This window comes from Anopheles moucheti, unplaced genomic scaffold, assembly GCF_943734755.1.
Source record: "Anopheles moucheti unplaced genomic scaffold, idAnoMoucSN_F20_07 scaffold_38_ctg1, whole genome shotgun sequence".
Lineage (NCBI taxonomy): Eukaryota > Metazoa > Arthropoda > Insecta > Diptera > Culicidae > Anopheles > Anopheles moucheti.
The window spans coordinates 518245-545694 of NW_026453613.1; the positions used below are offsets into that span (position 1 = coordinate 518245).

Below are 27450 nucleotides of genomic sequence, written 5' to 3' on the forward strand. Positions count from 1 at the left end.
CGGTCGCCCTTGCCTTTCTTGTCGAGCGCGACCTTTCCGTTGGCGAGCACCCTGTTGATGGCGTCCATCGTAGAGCGTCCCTTTCGAAATCCGTACTGGGCGTCAGACAGACCACCCGTCGCATCAAGATGCTCCGTGAGTCTGCGCTGAATGAGTCGCTCCAGTACTTTCCCGAGGACGCTCAGTAGGCAGATTGGCCGGTACGACGACGGTTCCCCGGGTGGTTTCCCCGTCTTGGAGAACAGCACTAACCGTTGCCTCTTCCATTCGTCCGGGAAGTAGCCTGTCCGGATGTAGTGCTGGAACGTTCTCCTGAAGACACCGGGAAAGGCCGTCATCGCCGCTATCAAGGCCACGTTCGGGATATTGTCGTCGCCCGGGGCTCGCTGCGGGTTGAGCGATTTTGCAATGCTCAACAGCTCCCCCTCGGTGACGGGATCCCGGTCGATGTCCTCTTCTGACAATCTGGCCGCTGTGGGCCAATCCATGGGCGGTCGCTCCGGAAAAAGTTCGCCGACGATGTGCTGGAGCTTCGCTGGGTGCCGTTCCATCGGTACGCGCGCTCCAGTCCACTGCTGCTTCCTGATCTTGTAACCCGGCCCGAATCCGTGGGGCCCTAGCTGTTCAGGTAGCTGTTCGCCGTACTCCCTCTTGCTTCGCTTGACCGCTTGCTCCAATGCTGCTCTGGCTGCTGTACAGGCCGGCCGTCGTTCCTCTCGCTGGTCGTTCGTCCGTGCTCTCCTGAGCCGTCTCCGCATCCCGATGTAGTTGCGGCGTAGCTGGGCAATCTCCTCGTTCCACCAGTACACCGATCGTCGTCTTCCTCGGGCCGCAGGCAATCTCGGCATCGTCGCGTCGCAGGCGGTTGTCATGGCCTGCGTCAGCTCGTCCGCCAAGAGGGTGTGGTTGTGGATGTCCAGCGAGCCCATGACTTCAACGAAGAGGTCCTTGTTGAAGAATCGGGTCGCCCACCTACACTCCGCCGTTTGCTGCTCCCTCTGTCCCAGGTTCTGTTGTGCCGTCGTCCGCTCGACCGTGAACTTGATGGTGTTGTGGTCGCTCGGATTTTCGTCACAGACGCGCCAGTCGTTGTCTCCCATGAGCAACGGGCTGCAGAAGGATACGTCGACGATGGAGCTGCGACCACTGTGACCGCTCCATGTTGGATGGTTGCCCCGATTCAACAGGACCAGTCCCAGCGACGCCGCTGCGTCCATCACCACCGCGCCCCTGTGCACCCGCTCTCCATCGTTGCTTCTGCGTTCCATGCCCCACGCTCTTGACCAGGCGTTGACGTCGCCGCCAATCACGGTGTCCCGGTTCCGCGGTATCACCGACGCAATCTCTGTCCATTTGCGCCGGAAATCCTCTACAGTCGAATCGGGACCCACTGGTGGTAGGTACACGGAGCAGAAAACGATGCCACGCATCTCGACCACGACGAAGCGATCCCGTCGATTCTCGATAATGCGTTGGATGGGGTACCTTCCTGTCGATACTGCTGCCACATTGCCCGTCGGATCCGCAACCCAGTTGCCGTTGTTCTCGGGGATCCGGTATGGGTCCGAGATCAGCACTATGTCGCAGCCTTCCGATCGGGCCGTTTGCAGCAGCATGTCCTGGGCCAGCTGGCTGTGGTTGAGGTTCTGCTGGAGTACCTTAACCATTGCAGGGCCGGCTGGTGACCCCTCCTCCTACTTGGCGGCAGTTGCGCTGGCCGAACGAGTGTCCGATTGCGTCCGGGCCCTTGCAGACGAGACATTTCCGCTCCTTAGTGCACGGTCCAGAGTGCTTAGGCTCAGCACATCGATGGCATCTGCTGGACCGATCCTTGCCGCGGCAGTTGGTGGCGATGTGGCCAAACTCATAACATCGGTAGAACTGGCGCTTCGTCTCCACCTTCCGGAGTCTGCAGCACCGACTTAGCCCGACGACGTGCTGCGTCTGCAGCACCTCCTCCGTCGCGGCCACCTCTGGGCAACCAAAGAACGCGACCAACGTACCGTAGTTCGACTTTACGGTCGTGACCTGGTCCGCGTAGATGGTTACTCCCAAGGCGATGCTAAGGTCCGTGGCGATGTCCTCTTTAAAGCAGCTGGGCGGGATGTTCGTGCAAGTGAGCCGAACAGTGGGAGTCCGCGGACGGGCTTTCGCCTTGCCGTCGAGCGCCGCGGACACCTTTCTCCACATGTCCAGAGTTTCGGTGTGGGTCTTGCAGGACAATTCCAAGAGAAGATTCCCTTGGAAGTTGGTCCGCACTCGCTCCACTACCTTCCTGTCGTCGCCAAGCTTCTCCTTTACTACGCGCAATATCTCGTCCGGCGTGGTGTCGTTAATCGCCCCCAACTCCAGGGCGTCCGGGACTCGATACGCGCGTTTCTTGGGCTGCGTCGGTGGCTGCTGGTGCTCCGGCTGCTGCTGATGTTGTTGACCAACTTCTGCCGCTGCCTGCTGCTTCCGCTGCTTCTTCCTCATCCGCCGTTTAGCTTGCTTGCTGAGGACCTTCGTCCATCTGGATTCCGGTTCTTTTGGATGGTCCTCCTGTTGTCCGTTCTCGTTTGCCTTATTTTTGTTCCTGGTCCGTCGCCGTTTGTTGGTTTCGTTTGTGTTTGTTTGTTCGTTTTCGACTATTGCGGTTGTGGTGTTGTGTTGGTGGTCTGGTGTGCTGGTCGGGGCGTCCGTTCCAGCATTGGTTGTTGCTGTTGTTGTGGCGGTCATGATGTCGTTAGGGACGTCCGTATTCCGTTGTTTTTGTACCTGTTTGAAGATTTTCAGCTTCGACAGGATTTCCATGTTTGCTTGGATGAGGATGGTAGCCAACTGCAGTTCGCTCGCCGTCGTCTCCACTGTGGCGCTGGGGAGTGGAAGCGTCGTGAGAGGCTCGGAAGGCGACCGGGTTTCCATGTAGGTAGACTCGGTCTCCTCCCCACCGTTTCCCTCGCGCCCCCGCACTACCAGCGCCGCAGCGAGGTCCAGTTTGCGTTCTGCCCCCGTTGGTGCTTCCTCGGCAAATTCCGTCTGCGTTGTCGCATTCCGCTTTTCCGGTCGCTGCTGAATCTCTTGGAGCGCCTTAATGGCCGAGCCCAAGACAGTCTCCCAGTCTCGCGCCAGGGTGGCAAAGCCCTTAGCCTTCTGGCCGTCCTGAATAGTGCGGACAAGGCCAGTTAGCAGCGAGCTTGCCCTTTGTGCCGGATCCGCTGGTCTATTGTCGTTCTGGCACAGGCCCGAAGAGGCTCCTCCGTTGCTCTCGACCGACGATGTAGCCGACGGGCCCGCGCACTCTTCGATGACCGGCTGCATCGTCAACCGCTTAGCTGGGCCCATTCCAACCTTCGGAGATTTCTCCATAGGTGCGGTGGAATCCGCTACTGGAAGGGCGTTGGCGGTCGACGAAGAGCCTCGTGTCATTCGCCGAGTGAACAGGGTCTCTTGCCTGGCTATCATCTTCGGGGGAGCTGAAAGGCGCGGAATGATTTTCCGGTTCAGTGTTTTTTCCGGGGTCGTGGTCATTGTAAGTCGGGACTTGAATGTGCTTCTAGTCGTAGTCGGCATTGTAGGAGGTTGAAGGATATTCTGTTTAGAGAAAAGAAAGAAGAAGGAGAACTAAAACCTGAAAAGAAAGGAGAGTGTAGTATCGAATTGAGAAGGGAGAATGGTGAGGATTTATGGAAAATTAACGGAAGAGAGAACTAGAACCTTAAGATGAGAAAATTGGAGAAAAGGAACGTGGGAAAACGACTAAAACCTGGAATGAAAGGAGAGTGTAGTATCGAGTTGATGAGGGAGGAGGGGGAAAAAATTTGGAGAAGAGAACGAAAGGGAGAACTAAATCCTGAAAAGAAAAGGAGAAATTTGGAGAGAAAGAACAGAAAAAGAACTAAAACCTGAAACGAAAGGAGAGTGTAGTACCGGATTGATTGGGGGAAGGGGAGAGATTTGGTAGATAGAGAACGGGAGGAAGTATTAGAGCCTGAGGGGAGCGGGAATTGTAGTAACGAGATCTGCGAGGGAGCAGTGTTCCGTACTTAGGTGATATTTGAGAAGGTAATAGATAAGGATGGAATAAGTAGAAGAAGGTGTAGATAACGAGTTCCGGAGGAAGAAAGCTAGGTTCTTAATAGGGGAGTGCGCATGGCCTAGTTAGTTTGTTAGGGTTTGGAAGAAGTAAGGAAGAAGCAGTAAATAGTGTGGTGAGATGGAAGGAGGGATGAAGTTTGGCCAACAAGAAGGAGAAGTAGCCAAGTATAGCGGATAAGGAAAAGGAAGTAGAAGAAAGTAAGGTAGGTGTTGATTTGGTGAAGAAGGGGTTGAGTTGCCGACGGAAGGATAAGCTCGAAGTATGACTTTTACCGAATGAGGAGGGTAAGTGGCAAGGCACACAATAACGATTGTGTGGTAACTATTGTGTCTGGTGTCGGGGAATATCCCAATGGGTGCGGAGAAGATAATTAATACGGGGGTAAGTAAAGGTGGTACCAATGTTCAGGTGCGTTTTGTTACAGTGTGCAGGGTGTGTGTTTTAGCGGGGAATATCTCGATAGGTATGGAAAAAATTATTATGAATGAAAAGTGTGATCAGGGGACGGGTAAGGCGGGAAAATGTGTGGTTTATTATTAGGGATGTGTGTGGATGCGGGAATATCCCGGTGGGTATGAACGGAGAATTATGATCGCGCAAGCGTTAGCGGTCGGGGTAGAAGAGTGGAAAATGCTTTATTGTTGGTATGGAATATCCCGACAGGTAGCGGGTACTGCGTGCGTGCAGGTGTGAATGGAGGGGAAATGGCAGATAGCCAGGTACGTTGTGCGATGTGTGTTGTGTGGTTGCGGGGAATATCCCGGGGGGTGCCCGCAATTTTGTGAATGGTGTGTGGGGATTCTATGTACCTTTTTGTGATGGAATTGTATGTTAAAACAAATAGCGAGGGTGTGGTGGGCGTAATTATTTTAGGGTGTTTTGTGCGGTAGCGGGACAATATTGTCAAGAATGGGAGGTAGCGTCCAAAGGGGCTGTGGGTTTTTTGGGATGTGGGAAAGCTAATGCTATTTTCTACTTCTTATTATCTAAATGTTTGCCGTTTGGTGAGGTGTTGGCGTTGGGAGGATGCTTCGTCGCTTTGATGAATAAATCTTCTCGCAATCGTATAAAACAGCTCTCCGCAGCACACACACGCACACAAAAACTAGTGCCGTAGCACGCACTAAAATGGGACTGGTTTAGCAAAAGGCCGTACCAATTTATGGTGTCTACGCCGTCCGTCGATTATCCAGTATTTAATTGTAGAAGACAATAAATCAATGGCGATCGACAAACGCGGACACCTCCCACTTGCACTGCACTGCACTGAACAAAATCATTGTATTCTGCCGCTGGGTTTTGAGAAGCTTAGCCGTTATTCGCAGAAGGCGATTAGAATGCCGCCGAAAGAAGGAGAAACAACAGAACGGCAAATTTTAATTATTACTTATTATTTAGCCAAGAGCGGAAAAGGATATGTCGACGGAAGAAAGCTACAGCAAAATTTATGAAAAGCCGTCGGCAGAACGTCGCAGAAGGCAACTTAAGACAATCGGCTTCATAAGGGCAATTAAAATCGGCGGCGTGACACGGAAGGCGCACGCAAAACACCGTAATGCAGAAGGCAATATCACAGCCACAGTCGGCAGAATAAACGCTCACTTGGATCACTACGCACAACACTTCACTAGCATCACTTGGGTTAGCATCACTGCTTGGGTTTCTCTTTCTCGATTCGACTCGGATGGTTGCGCAGGATCTCCATCAGCAGCTGTTCCCGTAGTACTCGCATAGGGTTTTGATTGTACGCTGCCAAACAATTGATGCAAATCCCCTTTTCCTTGATGATGTTGTACCGTTCCATAACCGAAAGATTTCGAAAAGTCTGACACTTAAACGCTGAGTGGTAATCTGTAGCACAAATAATACATTTTTCCTCCAGGTGATCGACCTTCATAATTGTACATGCCTGCTTCAGCTTTTGCCTCCCGTGATGGATGTGGGTGTTCGATAAAGCCGGTTCCTTACTCTGAGGCAATGCTTGTAATACTACCACATGCTGCTTCAGCACTAGTTCAGTGTATTCGGCCACTTCTACGCTTCGGTGATGTATCTCCCACTGCTTTCGAGTATTCCCGTCCAATCTATCGCACAACATGTGTGCTAGCAGTACACTCCAGCCATTTGTATCGACACCAACCTTTTCGACCATTTTGATGGCTCGCTCGAAGCCATCAAGCAAATTGGTGAGTGCCTCGAAGCTTTCACGTTTTGCCACGGAAATTGAGAAGAGTTCCTCCAGATAACGTAGCACCAACACTTTCTTATTCTCGTATCTACTCTTAAGTAGTTCCCATGCGATGTTATAATTGGCTGCTGTGGTTTTCACTACCTCGATCACTTGAGCGGCCTCCTTAGACACCACGCGTTTCAGGTAAATGAGTTTATCTACGTCGGATAAGCTTGGATGCTGGTCGATCATGCTACTGAATGCGTCACGGAAAATCGGCCAAGTTCCAACGTGCCTTCGAACTTATGTAACGGAATTTCTGGTAAACGCACTTTCGATTTGGGGTTTGACACTTCTGACACATGCGTAACGCTAGCCGACGCACACAAAGCCGCTTCGCGCCGTTTTAACACTACAGATAACTCGAAGCGTCGTTGCTCAAACTCTGCGGACTGTCTCTCTTCCTCCTCTGTCTGGGTAGAATTGCTGGTTTTCATGACCGCCGTGTATTTTCTCTCAAAGGAGGACGCGATGGATTTTAACTGTTCTGTACACTCTTTTAAATATGATGCATCAGCATTAGCAGTTGAATCCAAAACCGCCTTCAACGATTTCAATCTGCGTATTATGTGTGCGTGATAACGCTCAATTGTACCCGCCTTCGAGGTTTGCGTTCCGATCGGACTCGACGTAGCTTGCACTTGCAAAACGTTGTTTTCTCTGGATTAGACATTACTTTATTCGAATACACAACTGCTTGAAATGATTGCCAATTTATCAGTAACTAATGATATCCGGTTCGAAGGACCCATTTTTATGTTAACGATATTTGTAAGCAAAGATTGTAAATCGGTGCTGGTTGGTTTCGTTTTGGTTTTAAAGTAATACTAATCTTTATTTCTCTTAATCGCTATTCTTAATTCTATTCCTGTTGACGGTAAAACTCCGGAAGGTCACGTGAAGGAATGGCCTTAAAGTCCCTAGCTTTACTGCAAACAAATGATAATTGGATTTCTGCCCGAAAATGGTGTTATTGCATCCAAATGATAGTTAAACTTCCCGCTAGTGTTCTCGGTACGTAGGAACCTATGCCGCAAAAGTGTATCAAGGAGACTTTAACAGTTCGGATGAGGGCAGAAGACCCGTATGAGATTCCAAACAAATCCTAGGAGAGGCCAAGAAAATTCATACGAAAGTCGAGACGCTCTTCTTACGGTTCTGAGTTAAATCTGACTTTATTAAACAAATTTTTGTTGCTTATATACTAATATTATTTCGATGTATTGGTAAGAATTACGACACGACGACGTGTTTACATGTGTTTATGAATGTTCTGTGCGTTGGTTTTTTCCAAACAAGCACTTGAACCGTCGGTTATTCCGTTTCCTTCAGTGTCGGCTCGATGATCATTGGTTAAATGTCAGGCGTTCGAGATGATCACGGCATCCATACGGGAGTAATGAAACTATCCGTGCTTCAGCCTACTCCCCTCGCGATTGGCAAAGCACGGTACGCGTATAGACTACATGGTGGAGGGGCATGGTGCTCCTCCAAGGTTCCACATAGTCACCCTTCGCGCACTCAACCTCGCGAGTCTGATGCTGCAGTGGCGGGATTGCCCACGTGGCGCACCCCTACAGCGGCGCATACTACGATGTCTACGACCGAAAACTTCCCACAAGGAGCATGTTAACGGCCTCAAGCGTTCAAACCCACGTAGACACCGATTTGTATACTTGCCGCACGATACACCTGTCAACTACCACCGTTGACTTATGCGTTCAAAAGCCGGTTGGTGTACCTGCGACCACTCAATTTTTGTGAAAGGGGTTCTGTGTGCGGGGAGCTAGCAGTGAGGACTTTAGGTAGAAGAGGTGAATGAGGGACCGAAACTCAATTCGAAAACCCTTCTTCCACCATTCGTCTCACATTTGCTAGCTTGGACATGATACCTTGACCTTAAGCCCACAACAAAGAGGAGATACGGCGCATTGGCACCCTGGTGGCATAATTGGGTTTGAATATAAGGCTGCCGCGCCCTCATGGGTGCAGCCCACCATACCGTTCCCAACACTCACGCCTGCGAAGACACAACGGATTTACGGGTTGACCTTTCATGTGGTTCTGCAATTACCCGTGCTTACTTGGATTTCTACACATTGACGTCCGAGCACCGTGCAGATTCCTCCTCTTCCAGTTCCAAATATCTCGCGGTCTCCTGCAGACACAACGGATTTTAAGGTTAACCATACGAGTGGGTGGCAAAATCCACTTAAGTTTCCCTACATCTCGCGGCCCGCAACCGTCCCAACTTAGTTAGGGCACACTGAGTTAGTGAGGCCCAGTATGTCCGTATCCAGTAGCGCCACGCGGAGGCGTGGGATCGGACTTTTGCCGCCGACTACTCGCGTTAGGTATCAGATAGGGGAGGATAAGCACACTACCCCCTGCCTACTCGGCCCAGCTTAAGAGATTGCTTGATCATTTGGCTCCATTTGCCGCTCCTAAGCCTGTAGCGACTACGCTTGCAGTACCTCTCGCTCTCGCGGTGTCCGTATGGAGGCGTAAGGAGCATTCTACTCGTATAATTTTATTTTATTTAGTTGCCAACGTTATTTACTACTTATTTATTTCTTTTTTTTAATGTAATTGCTCTAGCGACGAAATCTCTCCCCCCGTAACTCCTGTAAGAGGTGTTACCAAATAAGAGAAAGTCGCAGAGCAATTGAGCGTTCTTCTTTACCGATGCTTGTAAAGTGCTGTTCATTTAGAATTCGATCACACATCACAAGCTGTAAAAGGACCATTCTTTAACATAGAAGTATAATTTTCACATCAAATGAATGGATTTTTAATTGTTTTTTTACTCAAACAAACAAAAATTTATAATTTTGATGTACAGATGAAATCATGGACTTTTCTTTTGATGCTTCCCATTAGCTTTCGCACAACCTATTTAGCAACTTCAGCAGCTATTTTTTTACACTAATATGCCAATTGTGAGGCTGTTTTGGTGGTTTTGCATGTCTTTTTCAATTTTCTTTTCATTATCGCCCAATATTGTTCTATCGGCCGGAATTCTGCACAGTTTGGTGGGTTCAAATGCTTGCCGATGACGTCCACGTTGTTATTGGTGTACCATTGTACTACATCCCGACTCTAGTGACAGCATGCCAAATCTGGCCAGAACTTTATTGGGCCTTTGTGAGCCTTGATGAAAGGAAAAAAACACACTGTTCCAGACACTGCTCTTTGTAAACTGTTGAGTTCATAGATTTAATGGTTATGAAAACCCGTGTCTTGAGGCCACAGCTGCAGATATCTTACCATACCATCAATTTACAGGCAAAGTTGTCGGCAAAAACGGACTTATATTTATCGGAGACTTCACCCCGATCTGTGGCAACATAAAATTTTTGGCCAGGAACCTGTCTGAAATCCTTTTTCATGTACGTTTCGTCATCCATGAGAATGCAACCCGTGTACCTCGTCAAAACCTAGTGTGATATCTCAGCGGAAACTACTAAATTAATTAGACTGTCGGCTATTTTGTGGCTACTATTTGTCCTCTCTCAAGTTTTTTCTCTTCTTCCGAGGAAACGGAACATCCTCCCCCCCCCCCCCCCACCAGGGGATATTCGTACAACTCACGAAGTTCATTTTTCGCTCCTACAAAATTGGTGGCATTGTCGCTGTAAACTTCTTCGGAAATTCCTCTTCTGGATACAAATCGTCTAAAGGCTGATAGGAACGCACCAGTTGATAAGTCTTCTACAGCTTCCAAATGAATAGCCTTTGTGACCATGCACACAAATACGCATATGTATCCCTTTACAGCAATGACACGACGAATGCCTGATTTTAACATGATTTGCCCAGCGAAATCCAGACCAACTCGTTGAAACGTAGGGGCAGCTGTTACTCGACAACTTGGTAGATCACCCATTTGTTGGTCCATGGTGCTTGGTCTACTTCTAAAACAAACAATGCATTCATGCAGCACCTTTCGAACCGTAGATCGAGCATTCACTATCCAGAATTGCTGACGCAGAATTGAAATCACTCCGGATGGGCCTATGTGCAGATTTTCTCGGTGAATGGCTGAAATCAAGCATCTGGTTACTACATTTTGATGTGGAAGCAGCATTTGGTGCTTATTATCATACGGCAGATCTGTCTTGCGTATACGGCCTCCAACTCTCAGTACATCATTATCCAAGAATAGGTTGAGATTCAGGTAGCGTTGCACAGGTTTGCCATTTTTAACAGCTGATATTACATCTGACAGCTCCTGAAGTTGAATAGCACGTACAATCCAACGCGTAGATTCTCGCAGTTCTGCAATTGTTGGGTTTTCCTCATCAATTGGAATCTGATTCTCGATTGGCAAAGCCTTCAAAAACTTGTTCCATTCTTCCAGCAATGGCTCATCTATTTTATCATCCCAGTTTAGCTTAGTAATCCATAGCTTCTGTATCAATATTTTTGCTATAACAACCACTGGGGATATGAGTCCAAGCGGATCAAATATTCTTACTATGGTAGAAAGAACCTCTCGCTTCGTTGATGTTTTATCGATCATTGGAACCTTTGTCAAAAATATAAATTCATCATCATTAGGATTCCACATCAAACCCAACGTTTTTATAAACTCGTTAGCTTGACTGTCGTCAAACCTTGCTAGTGCATCGCGATCTTCGATGGGAATAGATTCCAAAAGCCTTTCGTCGTTAGCTGTCCATTTATGTAGTTTCATACCTGCCGTTTTGAACACTTCGATGATTTGAGATTGCGCCCCAAACAAACCATCGTCAACATAGAAATTTTCCTCGATGATTTGACTTGCTAAAGGAAAACGTTCTCTCTCATCACGAGCAAGTTGTAACAGCGTTCGTGTCGCCAGGAAGGGTGCAGCTGCAGTTCCGTACGTAACCGTTGTAAGCTCCAACACACGCAACGGATCGTGTGGTGACGATCTCCAGAATATTCGTTGTAATGGGCTGTCACAGGGATCCACCTTAATCTGTCGAAACATTTTAGCAATATCGGCACTTACCACATAGCGAGGCATTCTAAATCGAAGCTTGATCGAAAGTAAGTCGTGTTGTACCTTGGGTCCAGTCATCATAACGTCATTCAATGATCTTCCGTTAACCTTCGCTGACGCATCAAAAACCACACGGCATTTTGTGGTGCTTTTATCCGGGTTAAGAACAGCATGATGAGGAAGATACCATTTCCTTATCGGAGTAACGTCCTTACTTTCGTCGATCACTCTACAATGACCCAAATCTTCGTAATCACGCATAAAGGCCTGGTATTGCGACCGCAACTGTGGATTCTTCGACAACCTGCCCAACTGACATTTTATAGCAGAATTGAGGCGTTTTTCGAGCGTTCGGTGCCTTAAAGCGGCGCCTTAAACGTGCCTTAAACCGCAGACGTTTAAGGCACGTTTATACCAGTTCGACGCTTGCTTTCATGCAGTTCTTCTAGCGCTACCATTGTCATCCAAGCTGTCAAAAGCCAAAGGCGCAAACAAACAAATTAAAAATCAAAAGGGCCGTTGTTGTGACGTTTTATATTGTTGGAATTAAAGCACTGCGGAATTAGAACACTGCCCCTATATGTATACAATGTTAAATTTCGCATCTTCGGGGGTGGGTACGTGGGTACGACTGCAAGAACAATCACTGTTTTTTCCGAGCAATCTGGGAACCTACAATGCTCGTTTTTGTCATAGTGGAAATAGAATATCACACAATTGTCCGTAGCGGTACTGGTAGCACAACTGGTAGCGATTGTGTGACACCATAAGGCGCTCTCCGGCATAATCGGTCCGTTCTGCCAAGGTTTAGTTCTTCCTCCTTATCCTCTTCCCTTGGTCCAGAGTAGTTCGGCATAGTCCATAGGCCATCGTCAGTCCAGGTTGGCATTGTCCACCGATGTGTTCGTACCTTCTTTTCCTCCTTCCCAACCAAACCCAGTATCGCGCGCAGAAGCTGAAATAAAAACGTAAAGGTATGTAAAATATTGATATTGTACAACTTGAAAGTGATTTTTAACCTACTCTCATTCGCTTGCAGGAAAAAATGTCTCGGGAATCGGTATCTAAGGCACCGGATTGCTCGCTTCTTGCGTTGGCGGCTCGGTTTCCACAGTTAACAATTAAAAGCTGTCCACCAGTATAGTACCAGACCAACTAGCTGTGATGAATAAATCGTTGATGCTTCTTTGGGCCGAGATGAAGAATTTGACGGATTATAGAAGCCATCGACCCAATGGAACAGCTGTAATGGAAGAAGAACAGCACTCGTCATCATTTCTGCCTTTCATTACGTCTGAAGAAGAATTAACGTGTTTTGAAGATCAGCTCCATGAAAAAACTTATTTTCTAAAAATTCATAAAACTCTTGTCGATAGGTTGGAATCGGAAACAGATGTGAAGAGCCGAATGCATAGCGCGTTTCAAATACTATTTGATAAAAAATTTGTTGTGCAGTGCAGCTGGCGAGGCGGGGGAAAATCCGGTCCGAAAATAAGATTAGATGAAAAAGGGAATGTTTTGCGACTATTTAAGGCCATAGGTGAGGATGTCGGGTTTGTAGTAGGTAATGAAGATATAAAAAAAATCTTCGTAACAAAATTAAATAATGCCCAAAGCAGCGTAAAAATTTTTAAAGGAGTGATCAAAAGCTCTTGTAAATGTTATCACAAACGTGAAAAAATGATAATAATTTAGATAAAAAATTGTTAATGCTTCATTATGACTATTCCTCAACTTGCATTCCTAGTTTATAAATCACAATTGCTTTGACTACTCAAAATACAATTATGATTTGAATTTACTAACTTATCTGGTATACGGTCCTTTCTGGATATAATCTATGAACTACTCACGGTCAAGCACGATCGTCTCGCATTTCGGTCTTGCTGGAGTTAGCTAAAAAGAGTACAATTTATGCATCAGTAAAAATTATCACTAACATTATTGAACTCACTTACTCGGACCGAAGTGTATGCAAAAGAGGGAAAAAAACTGTTGATTTGGGTTGAACAGATTGATGAACGGCAACAAGTTTGCATCTGATGTCTGCTATATCCACTTCTACGTTTTGTGTCGTAACATCATCTGGTATTTTATATGTAAGGATATCCGAAGAAGAAAACATTGACTCCGGATCATCCTCGCTGAAAAGAAATGAAAATAAATCCAAATTGTAATCATATTGTTTACCCACTATCGTAAAATTGTCATTTGTTTGAACGACATTCAAAAATTTGACAACCCCGTTACCCTTTGTCAAAAACCATTCGTCTCTAGGCAATGGACGTAGAGAAAAATCGGATGCCAAAAAAATGCCTTTCCCATTTGTGGTCAAACGTGGATAGTGACGATTCGTACTATCACTTGCCATCCCCAATGCAGACCGTTCTTCTGAACGTGCTGCAGCTTGCACCCCACACCGAAAGCCCGATCGAATCGACCGTTTAATCACCTGCAGGTGGTTTTCAAAACAATACGTAGAAAAACCGTCTAGCGGTCCGTATTTAAAAACGTCCTTAGCAATGTGCTGGAGATTATGGACGTTGCTGGTGAGGTTCTCACGGCCATAAATCTCCCCATACTGCTGAACAAAGCTGTTCAAAAAATCAGCTGCACGATCCCAATGTCTTTGATGATACGTGGAAGAAAATATAGTCACTGCACAAAAATAAAGCAAAAAGTGACTATATGCCTCCAAGCTTAAAAACTCTTCCATCAGCACTACACTGGCGTAATGAAGATATGATCGAAATTCCGAACCCTTCCAAAAACGTATCACATTTAACCCTCTAAGTTTACGATTAATCTCAGAGGGCAGTTGTACGTTGGTAAGGAATTTCGATATCCACATTTTTGCTGCAGAGGACAAAGGAGTGAAATTGGAATACTTATTTTCCACTAAGTATAATAGGTGGCGACGGGTCACTCCCAGATCGCATGTATGCAGACGATCGCTCGTTGGCACGTTCTCGATCATGTCGAAACCCAGCAAGTCTTCTAAGGGCGAGCGCCATAGTTGATGATGACCCGGACATTCCCTCGCTCGAAATCCTGCATCCGTCCGTAGGGGAGCACCAACCGTGTCGAAAATCATTCGGTGAGCATGATATTCGCCGACACACGTACACCTCATACAGCCGTGATATCCATTATAGTTGGTTGTTGCTGCAAATCCCAATGAGTTAGCTTGTTAATGAACTGTAAATGTTGTAAATGTTGTTTGTATCATACAGACCTTTAATGAACGCTCGTGCTGGAGAATCGGCAACAATAGCGCGAAGCTTCAATTGCACAACTTTATCGCAGAGCTGCAATCCTCTCTGTTGAATCGCATTCAGCTCTTCTACCAACGGCCTCAAAAAGACTTGCAGGCTGGTTGGTTTTTCCGGTCCGCAAAACATCGAAATCATCATGATTGGGGCTTGGGGGAGCTCTACCACTTTCATTAGGATGGGCCACAGCTGTGTTGGTGCACCTTTATGAAGGGGAAGCCCGTCAGTGGACAAAATGATGGTTAGTTGGTCCGTTGGAGGAACAGTTGACCTAAAATATAATATAATGGACACATGATTAGGAATACATTATTGCTGAACATATTACAAATATTTACTTACTGGAAGTAGCTGTTGAGCTTATTCTCAATTCCTTTGTACCAAAACTCTCCCCCTTCAACGGTTCGTATCTCCTGGCTGATGGTGGTTGATGTTTTTAACAGCGTACGTGAATCCTTGGGAAGCGGAAGGTCGGTCCATTGTCTGAAAATAGCCAAAATTTCATTAATTGACCAACGTGGTTGGTTATGTACGACTGCCCAATCTTTTAAGCAATCGCTAATATTGCGGTGGTTTCTACAGTTATGAGCAGTCGTACATTCGCCAACAACATCTTCATTGTCGCTATCAGAGGAAAGGTTACTCGCGTAATCGTCCTCTTCGACAATTTCTAAACTACTATCTAAACTAATATTCCCACCACCTTCTTGATCTACGCTATAACTATCATCTAAGTCATCTAAAACTGCATCCCCATGAACACCACCACCAGAAAGATTAAAACTAATTTCGCTTGTGACGGCCGGGTTTGCAGGCTGCGACGAATCTTCTATCTCCTGGGGTTGATTGGCTCCCTGCGACGTTGAATCTGTAAAACGGATTGAGTTTATTAGTTACCCTTAATACCTTTTAGTGCAATATAATGATATTAACAAAACTTAACGGCTAATCGTGACAAGGTTTCTGTTCTGCTAAACCTTAGCAATAACAAGCACACGCAACAGTACAAACATGACCCGATGTTTTCACATTAAAGCCCATCGTTCAGTCACTTTTTTATTTCGGTGAGAGTGGGCAATTTATAGATTTCATCGTGCGCAAATAATCTTCCGAACGCACGAATCGTATCGAACCGTACTTTCACACAAAATGTTCTGCCGGCAAACACCGGTAGGATGCTCAAGCCGGCCAGCCGGCCGTTACCTGGGGATCTCCGGGTGTAATTTCACAACACATACGAATACAAAGAAGGAGAATTCTTTCACTATTTCGTTACTGCACTGGATTTCACACACTGTATTACACCACACAATCCAAGTGTCCACTCTAGCTAAATAATTAATCAAAAACTTACCGCTATGTTGAGGCACCAACCGGCTCGTTCCCGGCACTTCCGCATCCAGGCTTTCTTCGCTCAGAATGGTGCTCAGAAAATAACTCCTTCAGCTTCTTGTTGGCCCGATTCGTCAATTTGCGGCTTCTCTTCAACGGCAGCGAAGACATTTCGATAGATTTAATCGCTTCGATTTCTTTGCTGGTAAAATTTCAAACACCCGACCGAAATCAGTTGAAAGATGAAATTGTGACAGTACGCCGATAGAAAATGTAAACATAGATGAAGCGTCTTCATGGTTGCCAAGTCGCTACACGGAGGATTACACACACAAGCACATTTCACGTTTCGAAAAGCAGTTGGTCACGCATACACATACAGTTTCGAGCGATTCGAGTATGGCTCGAGCAGAGTCGAGCATTTTTTTCTACAATTATAGCGTTTATTTTAGACCAGTTGTCAATTGGGTGGTTTCCAACGAATAAAACCTGCGCAATACTACATTTCGCGAACAACTCAACTGGGTTACCGATTCCTTTAAAGGCAATTTCACAACGTATCTACCAGTGTCTTCACGATAATGTGTTTCGAGAAAATGTTCTTCACAAATTTCGTCCTCACTTTTCACAGAACGTTCACTTGTCACATCTTCTATTTCCCAAAACCGTTGCATTGTCGTTTCTAAGCGATCGCTTACTGTCACATGAGTATAAGATTCTTCTTCCCTTTGTACTTCTGCAACGCGTCCTCCTATCACCCATCCAAAACGGGTTTCAGTAATCATCGGCATTGTATTTGCTTGCTTTATGGACCCTGACAACACTAATTCCGGAAGACAATCCATGCCTAACAAAATATCTACACTGCTAGGATTGTTAAAGTTTGGATCAGCTAACAATGAAGGGTTTGGCAAATTCCACTCGCTTATGTCGAATTTCACAGACGGCATTTTACCCGTTATTTCGCGATATACAAAGCAAGTAATGCCCATACTAAAATTGGTACATCTGGATTTCACCGTAAACGAACACTTCTGCCTTACAGGCGAGTCAATGTTTCCAATACCTTTTATTGGCACGTTTACCTTTTCCAATTTTAGTCCTAATTTCACTGCAAGCGCTTCGGTTACACAACTAATCTGCGACCCACTGTCCAGCAACGCGCGACACAACAACTCTTTGTTCGCTGATTCCGCATAAAGCAAAACAGTTTGCAACAAGACAATACCTTTCGATTTGTCTGCATTATCTGCATGCTGGCTCGCGCTCACTCTTTCGTGATTCTCCTGTTGCTTGTTCCAAGTTCTCAGAATTGTTGTTATAATGCAATACTGTGTTGTGCGCTCCTTGACACACACTACACTTCACACGCGATTTACAACGGTTTCTCCAATGTCCCGGTTTTAAACAAATCAAACAGAGACGTTTTGTCATAACCAATTGCACTCTATTCTTTCCATGTAGTAGTAAGAGTTCTGAACACTTATTTGTTTCATGATGTCCCTTGCACAAATTACACGTAATTTCACTGAACAATGTTGAAGCCGCATTGAATTTCATGGGTGTATGTTCGTTGGAACCTGGCTTCTTTAAAGGTAATCGTCCCTTATGCCCTGCAGTGACACTTCCCTGGCATCTTTCTAACACCGACACTCTTTCTTTTAGGAAAGACAAGGTTTTTTCATAACACGGAAGCTCGTTTCTAGGGATGCTAGTTTCCCATATTTTCTTTGTTTCGATATCCAAAGAATTTGCAATTAAATGTATGATCATTGAACACGAAAGCCCGGTAACATTTTCACCTAAATACTTTAGGTTTTCAACGTGGCTTTCAACTGACTCGACCAAATTACGCAAACCTACATAGCTTTCCTCGGTTAATTTCTTCAAATTGAAAAGTCCACTGATATGCAAGTCCACCATACGACGCTTATTTTCATACCGTTCGGATAACAATTGCCACGCGCGTTCGTAATTACCGTCATTAATTGTTTTTTCATCTATCACCTTGGCCGCATCACCGATCAACGCCTTTTCCAAGTGATATAGTTTTAATCGCGGGTTTTCACCACTTTTATCCACAATGTCTTTGAAGATTGTCTTGAATCGCTCCCACTCCTCATACTTGCCACTAAACGAAGGAATTGGCCGAGGTATTGGAGCATGCACAATCACTGGTGCGACACTAGGACCAGGAATTACTGCTTGAGATTCGATGGATTTTGCCGCAAAGGCTTCAGATGCACTCTCTATTTCCATCATCACTGTCTCATGCAGTTTCATCATTTCCTTATACTTGGCGTCATGCACTGCACTTTCCCTTCCTACAAGCTTTATGATTTCTGCATAATGCTTGTTGTGTTCTTCTAATGCACTATCCGCCTTTTTCCCATACACTTTGCACTGTACCGCAGTCAGCGCCTTTTCCTCTTTCTTCGCCAGCGAAATGTTATCCAATATGCGAGTTAACTCCTCACATGCAAGGTCACGCATGTGAATGTTTGGCCTCGCATCAACAATCACATCCACCGATCCCGGTTCCACGACCGAATTCACGGCTGGTGTGGCGTGTGGCGTTCGAGGTGTTCGAGTCATGATGAGCGATAACCGAAATCCAACTACTAGTTAATCCGGTTCGAAGGACCAATGTGATATCTCAGCGGAAACTACTAAATTAATTAGACTGTCGGCTACTTCAACGCACAAGCTACTTTATTTTTATCAGCACTTGCGACTTATCTGCATCGCTTGTTACATCAGACTCTCGAGCGCAGGACTCGCGCCCGCTTTTAAATCGATCAAAACTAACGGTACCTTCGCTCGTCGTACCGCTGCAATCACGATACTACTATTTGTCCTCTCTCAAGTTTTTTCTCTTCTTCCGAGGAAACGGAACACCTAGTCATTCAATTTTTGGGCAATTTTTGTGTTTTTGCGATTAAATTTTGCTTCAGGGTTCTGTTGCGTTGTTTGATGAATGAAAAGAGCGGTAGCCTGCTCTTAACTGGATTCTTTTGACGGTACTTATGCTGGCACCGTATATTTTTGCAACATCCCCATCGGAAAGTCCAAGGTAAGCTTTCAGCGTCTTCAACACCTTCCCGTTCAGCTTACGATCCACTGTTTTTTATCAACGATTTTGTTGAACCTTTCTAGTATTGCTTTGACACTCCCAAAACCGTTCTAATTCACATCCAACTTAAGAAGCGGCGATTTTCATGATTTTTTCAATTTTTCTCCCGGATCAAGTTGGATTTTCTAAGTGGTTGTGCACAATTAATTTACGATGTTCCAGTTCCATTGTTAACCACAACTGTAAATTTGCACGGACGTGCAAACCTATTGCACTACTGGAATACTCCAATACCTACACAAAAATGTCAAAAAGTTCCATATAGCACCACTGGTGGCGCTACTATACGTAAAATTGTCTGACCGAATTCTAAATGAACAGCACTTTATAAACTCCTCTACGGCTTGCAGCGTGCTTCAAAGACTAGTTTTAAATCCAGAAAATTATGGTAATAATGATAAAAATGGTTCCATGACACGTGCTTTTCCGCCTTTAATCTTCCTGCATTAAACTGTCATGTTTTTTCCCTAGTGATCTGCTAACGCTGGCTTAATTGTGCTACTTCTTCTATCGGCCTTAACCACTAACTACAATTTGCATTACCTATTACTTTCGAACTTTCCAACATTCCATTCATAACATCTCCATATTCTGCATCCCATGTTCGCCATGGTGCCTTTAAGCCCCGCATATCTTATGCAATTCAATCCTCTATATCCTCATCATCATACATTTCCTTCATATCAACATATCAACTGCCTCCTACAAAACCATTTCCAAATGCCAACAATTTCGTTCCATTCCCTAACCAAACGTAGCAAATGTGGTAGGTACGTATAAAAATGTGATCACTTATGTTTTAAATTACTACCATCGTTATTGATTTTTTGCGTGTTTTATATCATTCGGTACTTACTGAAAGTTTAGCAACTTTACAGGTAGGCCGTTTCAATATTGCATCTTGGGTTTTAATTGTAACTGCTCTTATTTGTTTATCCTTGCCAACATGTACCTCTGTAATTCTGCCTTTAAACCACTTTCCCGGTTTTTGCTCATTTGGAAAAACTATAATATCTCCAACTTGCAGGGGTGTAACCTTAGTTTGCAATTTTTCCCGTTTATGTAACTGTGGCAAATATTCTCGAATTCATATCAATGTGATGCCGCTAATTGGGCTCTTTTCCGCTTACATCGTAAAGTTTCTGGGTTGTGAATTTCATTCAAGGTTGGAATAGCCTCACCATGACAACCTATCAAAAAATGATTCGGTGTTAATGGCTCCTCATCCTCATGACTGAGCGATATATGAGTGCGTGGACGATTGTTGATAATCGATTCAATTTCTATTAACAAAGCTCTCAATACTGGTTCTGGAAATTGCTCCTTGCCCAAAGGAAGCAAACTTTTCACTTCTTTAACCATACGTCCCCACGCGCCTCCAAAATGCGGCGCAGCTGGTGGGTTGAAATGCCAGCCTATACCTTCATTTGCGCATCTTTTCTTAAGACGTAACATTTCTCTTGAGGCGCCAACGAAGTTAGTACCATTATCACAATATATATGCATTATCCTTCCCCTTCTATGTTGCATACTCCTTAAACAGATAAGAAAAAAGTCGGTGCTAAGGTCTGTCGCCAAATCTAAATGGATCGCTCTCGTAGTGAGGCAAGTGAAAACAACGCCCCATCTCTTTTCTACCCGTCTTCCAATAGTGACATTAAGTGGTCCAAAATAATCTGCAGCTGTATGCTAAATGGTTTACTTGACGCTGCAATTCTAGCTTCCGGTAACGGGGCCATGATAGGTATTAAGGGTTTAGCTTTTTCGTTTTTACACCGTTGGCATTCAGATGAAACCATTTTTAACTCAGCTCGTGCATTAACAATCCAGTATTTTTGGCGCAACACCGCTAAAACTGTTTCAAATTTTTTATGTAGGTATCGCTTATGATGAGCTTTTATAATTAACCGTGTAATATAATGTTTCTTGGGTAAAAAAAATGGGAAATTTCATGTTTTCTGGTATATTTAGACTTTCACTTAATCTTCCAGAAACTTTCAGCAATCCTTCAACGTTGATTATAGGATTTAGACTTCGTATTGAGCTATGACCAGAGATTACTCCTTCACTGGTTAACGCCAATAATTCTCCTTTATATCTTTCCCATTGGGCTTTCTTAAGTAGTAGATGCTCGGCATTATCTAATCTTTCTTTATCAATCACGCAATTGAACTTACGATGCGCCTTTATTGTTTTTTTTATTTATTTATTTTTTCTCTGGCCTTTATTGCGCGGGCGGATGAATAACATCTTGGCGCTTCCCATGTCTCTAAAATTTTCAATCTGTAAACCCAATCATCCCATCTTTTTGTAATGCTAGATGATAATTTAGCATCCCAAGAAATTCATAACTTCCAAATATCTTGCATTAATAGCTTTGCTTCAACTACATGATTTGCCAGCAGACCCAACTGCTTCTAACTTTTCCTCTAAAGGTTTCATATTATTCCCTTTAGACCTGCGATCGTCAGGGATTTAATATGAAAAAATTGGCATGATTGTGAATGTTAATTACTTTGTTAATGCGTGCAATTGCAACTTGCTCGCTTGAAAAACTGTCGAGAAAATCATCCACGTAATGATTTTTAACGATTGCTTCCACCGCCTCAGGGTATTCTGCTTTGTTGCTATAGTTAAGCATTAGAATTTTTAACAAACTGTGCACAGACAGGAGAGCAAGTGGATTTAAATAGCATAACTGCCATTTGATAAATTATTGGTTCGTCGTTAGGAGATTTTCCAAAAAGAAAACGTTGGGCACCTAAGTCTTCGTTTCTAATGGTTATCCTGTGAAACATCTCTTGTATGTCTCCACAAACTCCGAATGTGTTTTTTCCTGAATCTCAACAATTGCAAAGGTTAGATAATTAACTATTTTATTATTAATTTTGTCCTATCCGTCCACATGCATGCTATGCTAACACCATAAATGAATTTTTGTTGCGCCTCGTTCTCTATCCCGATCGCCTTCTTGTAATCCAGCCACCTTAATTCGTCCCGATCGTTATTTCATGTGCAGCCGCCCACTGTCGTCCCGAACGTTCGTTCGTGTAAAGCCGCCTTCTGTCGTGTCTACACGTAACGACAAGTCGTAGCGTAGTAGTAGTAGTAGTAGTAGTAGTAGTAGTAGTAGTAGAAGAATATATTTGATTGCAACATTAATTAGTACAGTGTACACATTATTTGATAATTTTGTAACGGGTTCGACCCTGTCTTTCCTCGTTATTTGTAACAAATCTTTGAGCTTGTCGTTGTTGATTTTAGTTACCTGTTTAGGCGTTGTGAACGGGAGTTTTGCGGGGAAAAAATTTGAATGCAAAAACCCGCATTAGGTTAAAGGAAACGTAAGGAAAAAATAATAATAAAGAAACAAAAACAAAGCCTAAGTCTAATCTTATTCATAGTTCTAATCCTAGCTAATCTTAACCGATTATTATTTATCGTTTTGCAACATATAAAGATCTATTTGGCTATTCTGTTTCAGAATCGGTACCATTTTTTAATAGTAATAAGGGATTTTCCGGATAGGATGTGGGGATGTGTGTAGGGATGATTTCTTTTTAATGTTATCTTATTTTACCAATTGGAGTTCATTATATTCCTAACGTTGTAATTTAACATTAGTTTTGTTAGATATTGTTGAATGGTGTTTATATTACAGTCTTTGTGAATTAAATGCGTCCAATGCCATGGTGGGACATTAAGTATGGCTTTAAGGTACTTATTTTGACATATTTGAAATTTCTTTATATGAGTTATGGCACAATTCATCCAAACTGGGGAAGCATACGTTAAGATAGGTCTTATCAAAGCAGTGTAGAGCCTAAGCTTGTTTTTTAAATCCAATTTAGATTTCCTATTTATGAAACAATAAATGGATCGGAAAATTGTTTCACATTTGATAATTTTGTTCTCTATGTGCTGTCTAAATGTAATTCTCTTATCTAGAATTACTCCAAGGTATTTAACATTATTCTTCCACGGTATATGTGAATTGGTTATTTGTAGATGTGTGTTTGGAATTTTGTGTTTCATGCGGAAACGCGTGAAAAATATAGCTTCCGATTTGTCCCCGTTTATTTTTAGTTTCCACTTTTTGCAGTATTTTGAGTACCTTTGGAGGGCGGAATTAAGTGTCCTAATTATTGTTTTGGATCTTTTCCCAAATGAACCGATTGCTACATCATCGGCATACAAATATTGATTGCAGTTTTTCGTTTTTGGTATGTCAGACATGTAAACGTTGAATTTTGTTCAATTTGTTCAGGCGATAGTACGCTTCCTTGCGACACACCGAAATATGGACAGCATTTTTCCTTTTAGTTAAGAAGCTTTGAATAATATGTATAATATATTTAGGAAATTTAAATTTTATTAAATTATAAATCAGAGCGTTATGCCAGATAGTGTCAAAAGCTTTTTCTGAATCTAGTAGTACTAATCCTGTGGATTTTTTTTAAATTTCTGTTGGAAATTATATCTTTTTTGAGCCTGTTTAGTTGATGTGTTGTAGAGAGTCCAGGTTGAAATCCAAATTGAGAACTAGGAATTATGTTGTTCTCGTTTGTGTGCTTCCTTAACTTGTTAGCAATTATTTTTTCTAAAATTTTTCCGAGGCAGCTGTCTGTAGTTGGCAGCTAGGCTACCATCCTTTCCTGGTTTTGCGATTGCATATGTTATCGACATTTTCCACTTAATTGGGAAATATCCCAGTTTGAGACCACTATTGAAAATTACATTTATATAAACTATTACATTTTTCGGGAGATTTTTAATGGCTCTATTATTTATCTGATCTAGACCAGTAGATTTCTTTAGTTTAAGATTTTTGATAATGTTTACAATTTCTTTAGGTTTAATTAGTTCTCTGGGGCTAAGGTTCGGAATAGGATGATTGAGAAAGGTCTCAACTGTGCGATTTACTTTGTTTTCTTGCGTACTGGAGTTATCGATTGTTGTGAAGTGAGCTTGTTCGAAATGTGTTTTTAGAGATTCACATTTTTCGAGTGGGGTTAGCAAAATTTTTCCATTGTTTTTTAATGCCTGAATTATTTTTGGTTGGTTTTTAATAATTCTCACAAATTTCCATAATTTGTCGGAATTGTTTGGGTTATTCATTGATTCCAGATTTTTCGACCACGCTTTATTACGAACTCGTGTAAGCCCTGCTTCAATTTCTTTTGTGAGTTGCATGTATGTACTTTTAAATGTGGAATTGTTTCGATGTCTTTGGAGTTTTTTCCTGTACATATTACGCTTTTTAATGAGACTAAGGATCGCATCCGGTACAACTATGTTTTACTTTCCTGGAAGTCTTTTTGATACAGCAAGATCATGTGCTTTGTTAATTTCCTTCGTAATTTTATCAAGCAAATTATCAATTTGTTCATGGTTGTTTATGTTACTAATATTGATTTCCATTGTGTTGATTGTGTTCTTCAGATGGTTTTTAAACATACCCCAATGGGCATTAGAATAATCGAATATTAGTCCTTTGGGTTTAAGAGTAGGTGACAGATTTTCAATATTAAATCTGACTGGTAAGTGGTCTGAAGTAAAATCAATCGACGTTATGGGATCTGATAAACTATGTTGATTATTGGTAACTATTATGTCTATTGTTGATGGATTGTTCTTGGAGTTTACTGGAAAATATGTTGGTGTATCTGGGTGATATATAGAAAATTGTCCTTTTTGCAACTCATCAAAGAGGATTTTTCCAGCTTGGTTTGAAGATACACAATTCCACATCCTGTGTCGTGCATTTAGATCTCCACAAATAAAGAAGCTATTTTTAGTATTTGTAAGAACTTGGATGTCACTTTTGAACTTTACCGTGTCGGTACTAGCGCCAGGGTGGTATACACCAATAATGGTTATGGGACTATTGTTAGATCGAACTTGAATGCCTATGGCCTCCACTACCTTTAAGTTAAATAAGGGTAGTAGCTTATGCTCTATGTTGCTTTTGATAAGTATCATTTTGCCTCCTTTTGCAGCTTGTATTCTATCAATTCTGTATGTTTTATAATTAGCCACATTAAATGCTTGTTCGGGTTTGAGGAACGTTTTACAGACGGTCATGATATCAATGTTGTGTTTTTGTAAGCGATTAGAAAGTTCATTTCTTTTGTTGGTTATGCTATTTGCATTCCAGTACGAAACTACTAAACTGTTGCCGCTTGCCATCACGGAGCGCAGTATTTTTGTACAATTTTGAAAACCACCATTATTTGGTCTTCTTTATTTTTACAGTTCCTCATGCTTGAGAAGGTTTCTTTAACTATTTCAATTATTTCCTCCGAGTTGAAAAGATCGTTTTGATTACTTGCTGCCGCTTTGGCATAGGAGGTATATGAAGATCGCTGCGATATTGTCTTGTTAGTATTTGTTGTTTGTGTTTGTGTTTGCTGTTGTTGTTTAGATGGGAGATTGGGAAAGTTACTGTTAAAAAATGGTACCTGTTTTTGTGCCGTTGGCCTAGTCGGTGTTTTTTCAGCAGCTGTTTTATTCATGCGAATCGGGCATCCAAAATAGTTCGCAGTGTGGTTTCCTCCGCAGTTTGCACATTTCAATTTGTGCGTCGGTATAATTCCGTCCGTTGCGTCCTTTGCCACTGGACAGCTTGCTGAACCATGATGCTCAGCGCACTTGATGCAAACTGGAGGTTTGTAGCAGTTTGCCGCACCGTGTCCGAATCGTTGACAGTTCTTGCACTGCATGATGGAACTGTTGTTCGTGTAATAGCGCCATTTCACTATCTGGTGGTCAAGTGCTCTGATAGTCCGCAACACTTTCATGTCCACAGAACCTTTGAGGAAGTGTAGAAGGTACGCAGCCTGATCATCGTACCGCTTGTTCTTTATATTCAGCTTTTTATGGATGCTGGTGTGATATTCTCCTCTTTCAGTATATATGCAACCTCTTCCAACGGCTTGTCGGTCAGACCCAATAACACTATCTTTGTTGTTTTGTCATCGTACAGTTGGTACGTATGAAAGTCTGTGTGCGCTTCTTTGAGGTATTTTATAACCGCTCGGAAATCATCGTAGTGCGTACCAACGTACCGTTATTTGTAACAGATGTCGTGTATCTTACTACACCGGCTGCAATTATTTTTTTGTGCACATCACCCACGTTAGTGTTTGCTAGCACTATTGGTGGTGGTGGTTTTGTCGTGTTTTTAATACTTGTAGTGTTGGTGTTGATCTCCTGATCCTCGATCGTTTGCAATATATCGAATGGGTTATGTTCAGTTGTTCTTCCGGTTTTGGGTGAATTTCCGATGGTATCCACCGCTTTCTGTAGCGTACTTAGAGGGATCGATGATCTCCTTTTACTTATTGCGTGTCTTTTAGCACCCATTTCTGGGCGAAAAAGTACACTAATTGCAACTACTTGGATATGTGTATGTGTTCTGGTTCAGCGCTCCCGAAATACGTCCGTTAGCTACCGTGTCAGGATGTGTACTGACAAGTCGTAGCGGCCACGGTCGCTACATCTCCTTTTACTTTTTTTCCAATTGTGCCTATTCCTTTTTTGCAAGAAGTTGTACCGTACCAATTCTTTTTCCATCCCATGTGCTTTTTACTTCCGCCGACTTATTGTCGTAGTCTTGTACGCACGCTCCAACAGCGCATGTAAATTGGTATTTACGTTCTGCGGGCATATTCGTGTCTATTGTTCGTTCATATTTGTTCTGTATGAATATACCTATCTTTCGCTACTAATCGTCCTTATCTTAACCGTAGGTTTTGATTGTTTCGACTGGTAACCTACTGTGTTATAAATCTTCTGGGAGTCAGCCTTCTGTGGTCGTAGTCCTCATCTCGATCGTCTTCAACCCACGCTTCATAATGTGTGAGGGCCAACAACCAACGAACATTCCTTCCGTACCATCTTCCCGAAACTCATTATTCAGCCTTCAGCTTCCATCAACCCACTTCCATCAGCTTAATCCTTCATTGATCCAGTGTAATATCGTGAATCTGGCGTATATATTCTAGTTTTATTGCATAGCGACTGCTAGATTAACGGTGAGACATACAACGTATTAACGGAGCATATCAGTTGCTATCAGGCCGATTGGTCCGGCAATAGTATACCTTCGAGTGTTTTTTTTTAATTTTTTTTTATTTCTTTTTCAATTTTACTTAATTCTATTAATTCACAATATTAACTTAACTACTATTAACTTAACTAACTTATTATCAGTGTATTACCTTATCCTTATTCTAAATTTTTTTTCAACCGATTATTGTGTACTTTTTCCAATTTCCTTCCATTTTTCACTATACAAGTTTGTTCGCTCTGTATTTCTACTACTTCGTACGGTCCTCTCCAAATACTTTGCAATTTCTGTCCTACCCCTGTTTGAATGTTTTTACTAATATCATTTCTCCCCACATGGGTTGCCAT

General features: G+C 43.4%; 2 pseudogenes; both read right to left on the reverse strand.

The window, feature by feature from the left end:
• Positions 1 to 917: 917 nt before the first annotated feature.
• On the reverse strand, positions 918 to 2190 carry LOC128309170 (uncharacterized; annotated as a pseudogene).
• A 12287-nt stretch (positions 2191 to 14477) lies between these two features.
• LOC128309158 (uncharacterized) lies at positions 14478 to 16070 on the reverse strand (annotated as a pseudogene).
• Positions 16071 to 27450: the final 11380 nt, after the last annotated feature.